Genomic DNA, 4,572 nt, shown 5'->3' on the forward strand with positions numbered 1-4,572 from the left:
CGGCAGTGGAGGCGGGCGGGCGGCCGGGGGGGCGGGCCGGGGGCGGGCCAAGGATGGGGTTACCTGGGCGGGCCCAGCAGCCCGGGACACCCCCCGGGGGCGGGCCGGGCCGGAGAGGCAGCAGTAGCTGCCGCCCTTACCCGCGGGACTGGGCTTCTTGTGGGCCTCCCCCGCCCGGCGCCCGGGAAGATTTGGGGCCGGAGCCCTCTCCAGGCACGCCTGGCTACGCGCCGCCTAGCCCGGCCCGGCTAGAGGCGCGGCGACCCAGCTGCCGTGTCCCCGCCCGGGCCTTGGGGACAGGCGGGCACAGCTCCCCCAGCCCGCCGCTGCGGGCACTGCAGGGCTGCCCTCGCGGCCCCGCCTCGCCCCTGCCGGCGCCGTGGGGCTCGACCCCGTCCCAGCCCGGCCCGGAGCGGACCGACCCAAGCGCGACTGCTACTTGAGCGCACTCAGCCTCAGCGGCTTGCGCTCCAGGCGCCCAGGCTGCGCACCCAGGAGTTCCGGCTGCTTCACCGCACCCGACCCCCCAACCCGCCCCCACCTCCACCCAGCCAGGCCCCTCCCTGCCTCGCGGCCAGCGCGTCCTCTGGCCCAGCCCTTCCCTGGCGCTCACCTCCCTCAGCGTTCCGGGAGCTGGACCGGGCCTCCCCAGCTTCGGGCGGCTTGGGACAGTGGCCCGAGACTGGGGGAATCTGAAACCTCGATTCTGGCTAGCCATAAGATCTGGGCAAGACCCAAGCAACAGGGTAACCAAGTCCTTTACTTCTCTCGGCCTCCGTTTTCTCATCCAAGGAATGGACAGAAGACCCGGTGGGGTTGTGAGGATGGAAGGAACTTAGGAAAGTTAAAATTTTAGCACACTCGCCAAGTCTAGCTTTGCGTTTTGGCTTTTGGGGCCCTTGTTTTATTTACCCTCCCGAGATCTGGCAGATTCAGCCCCTAGCTCAGTGCCTGGCTATGTTTGGGGAAGGCATGAATGAAATGGAATGGGCTGTGCCTCGCTGGTGCGGAGTGCTCAGTTCCCCACCGTGATGAACTGGTGAGAGTTACTAGCCCATCCCTAGGTGACCCATTCATCAGGTCCGGAATCTGATTCCGTGTGCCTCCTCACCTTGTCTCAGCCCGCAGCTACTCAGAGCTGGAGCGACCTCTTGTCTCATGGAGAAACTAAGGCCCAGAGAGGGGCATGGAGGTAGGTGCCCGGCCTCGCTGGGGCGCAGGGACAGAGCCATAGAGCAGGCCTATGCGCTCCCCGCTACCCAGGCGCTGTTCGCTGTCTCGGGAGCCTGAGGTCGAACCAGTGCAGGCGGTTGCCTCCGGGTGCCGGGATGGTGCCCTCCGCCCCACAGAGTCCCTGAGCTCAGCACAGGGGAGGGGCTCGGTAAACATTTGGTGTTAAGAGCGGGCAGAAGGTGGCAGGGATTTGTGGGGCTGAGCAAGAGTACAGATGGAGGCTCACATACCATATGTCTAAATATTTGCAAGTTATAAATCAAGCTAACAAAATGTGAAATAAAATATGTTCTATTCTCCCCCCTTGACAAGCACACTTTCATAACAACCTGGAACGCCAGCTCCGAGTGTAGAATTCTGGCTCCTCGGACCCTGCACTGGAGCACAGGGGAGCGGGGAGAGGAGGCCCCCTCCGGCCCCACCTCTGTCTTTCCTGCTCTGCAAGGGGCCTGTGTGCACACATGTGAACAGCTCCGCCTGCCCGTGCTGGCTCGGTGCACACTGCCCCTCCTCCCTGACAGCTGCTCAGGACCGGGCATCCAGGGGAGCTGTCTGCCCTGGGGGCGGGGGGGCGGACAGATTTGTGCAAGAGACCCGTTCGGGTCCTGGCCATCCGGGCGAGGTATCCCCGGGTCCTGGGCACCCAGAGTGTGATCTGTAGGAAGGGGCACAGGCTGCAGGTGGGCACCTCCCTTTGGCTTCTTGGTGTCCTTTGTCTGTGCTGAGAGCTTAGCTGGAGGAGGACAGGAGCGTGGGGTCCCAGGGCAGGGGCCACTCTCACGGAAGGGTGGTACTGAGTTATTGAACTATTTTGAGCCAATGTATTTGCTTCCTGGAATCTCAGTGTGGTATGGTGGAAAGTAATAATAATAACAATAATTTAAATGGTAACAGGCGATTATTTTAGGGCGGCCATGTAATTTTCTCCCAAACCAGGGCATTGCTGAGAGCGACTGGGGACTCTCTAACGGGAAGACCTGCTGGGCGATCGGGCACGAGGGGGAGCTGCCCCGGGCGGAGCAGGCTGCCTCACTCTGCTGGAATAGTCAGCCCTCCTGGGCTGGGCGTCGCTCTAAGTGGTTTCCACGCTGCCACTCGTTCGCCCCTCACAACGAATCTCGGGAGTAGGTGCTGTGATTTTCCCCATTTACAGGGGAGAGAATGATTCAAACGACTTGCCCAAGGACAGTGGTGGGTCCAGCACTCTGGCGCCATGACCTTGGCCCCCACGCTGCCCCGTGCCTGGGGCTCAGGTGTTGGGGCTGGAGCCTGTGTCCCGCAGCACACGCCCCTGGCCTTTGGGGAGCTGCTGGACCTCAGGCGTCCGTATCTGTCAGGTGGGGACAATGTTACCTGGCTCAGCTTCTCTAGGGGCTGCTGGGAGACACGCGAGAAGCAGTGGGCGTGAGTCCTGGGAGCCGGAATGAGCTGAGCAGGGGAGGGAGAGGGGGAGGGAGGGAACCGAGGGCCTGAGGCCAGAAAGGCCCGCCCTGATCGTGATAAGGACCAGGAGGAGTCCTTCGGTCTGAGTCAGTGGAAAGTCTTAATGGGAAAGTCTCTTTGAGGAAATGCTCTTTTAATTTCCAAGAACAGTTCAGTGGTGAAGCTTTCAATGCAACTTAATTAAAAAGTTCAGTTGTCAATTGAAAGCTCTTTCATATGCAATCGCATATCATAATGACAAATGAGTATCTAGTGCTTCGAAGTGCCAGCCGCTATTCCAGGTGCGTTGCTGATGTTAACTCCTTTAATCCTGGCCACGGCCTGGGAAGTAGATTCTGTTATTGTTCCCAGTTACCGGTGTCGACGCCCGGGTGCTGCTCCGAAGTACTGTAAGGTCTATCCCCAACCCTGTAATATAGGCACAGATTGACCAGGGCCCCCCTTTTACAGACGGAGAAACCAAGGCACAGAGCGGTAAAATGGATTGCCCACAGTCACACAGCTAGCGGCACAGCCAGGGCTGGGATGTGGGAGGTCAGGGTGATGAGTCAGTCACCCCCTCTACTGTTCAATAGACTGGGGTCTCCCACATGTGAGGACTAATGTCTGGGTCCAGAAGGGGAAGGTCCCGGGGCGTCTCCAGGCTCCTGGGAGTCACTGTAAGTGCCCAAGGCCTGAGGTGGGGACTCTCCTCTCTGCACCCCTTTCCGTTCCGAGCACTGAGCACCCCCCACACATAATGGAATTTGAGCATATCTTGGTTAGTTCCTAGTCCTTGGTTGCAGGAAACAATTCCATAACTTTCTGAGTGGCTCCCACTTGAAGTGGGATCTCCTTTCTCACTCGTAAAACTTTGGGAAACTTCACCAAGGAAGGGAAACCGGGCCAAGTTTGCAGTCCGACAGAATCACACGCAGCGGGTCTAAATTATCAATCGCTCTCCGTGGGCGGGTCCAGAGCCGCGTGGGGGTGTGTCTCCAGCCCAAGCCAAGCAGCGCCCAGTCACGGAGCGTCTGGGCTGCTGGTGACTGGGACGTGCAGTCCAACGTCCCCAATTTTTGAGGCGGACAAATGAGGGCTTGGGGTCTAGAACATTCTTAAGCCTAGATATGCTTTGTTCAAGGAACTATGAGGAGAGGGTTCCTCTCCTGCCATTGTTTTCTTGCCTGTCCAGACAGGGCTCACTTTTTAGGGGCCCTGACCAAGATGGGGATAGGAACCTGATCCATCTCAGCCAGGCACGTGTGTTTGCAGGGCCCTGGGCAGCTCCCTGCCCTCTCTGGGCCTGGCGTGTGCTCTGCAGAGACCTTCTGAGGAATTTAGAGCAGGGATGCAGTGGAGTGTCAAGTTCTCAGGAAGACCTCTGTTCCTAGCCCTGCCAGATCCCTTGGCCCCTCTGAGCCTCAGTTTCCTCATCTGTGCGATGGGGACTCTGAGAGATACTGCGAGGGATCGATGTGGTGATGTGTGCGTGAAGCCTGCTCAGCACGGGGTCCGGCTCCAGTGGATGTGAGCGCTCCCTCTTGCTCCAGGGTGTGAACCAGAGGTTACACTCCGGGCGTCTGCAAGTGGGTTTTGCTTGGCCCACCCAATGTGTTTCAGTATATAAATTTGTTGACATTTCAAGACTGAGAAATTCACATAAGAAGCTGGATCCCCAGTTCCTCTTGAAAAAATGGGGAGATTTGGCATCAGGGCGGCTGCATTCTAGGGTGAGGAGGAGCGACCTCCACCCATTGTAACAGCTCACGCCTGTCCCCGCGCCCTGACAGAGCACTCTGGGCAGCAAGGAAGCCAGTGTTTCCTGAGCATCCTACTGTGTGCCAGGGACTGCAGCAGCTGCTGTGCCCACATATTGCACCCAATTATCACTGTAAGTCATCAATACCTTAGTTC

Source organism: Phyllostomus hastatus, unplaced genomic scaffold (genome assembly GCF_019186645.2).
Source record: "Phyllostomus hastatus isolate PE091 unplaced genomic scaffold, TTU_PhHast_1.1 phas_scaffold_182, whole genome shotgun sequence".
Taxonomy (NCBI): domain Eukaryota; kingdom Metazoa; phylum Chordata; class Mammalia; order Chiroptera; family Phyllostomidae; genus Phyllostomus; species Phyllostomus hastatus.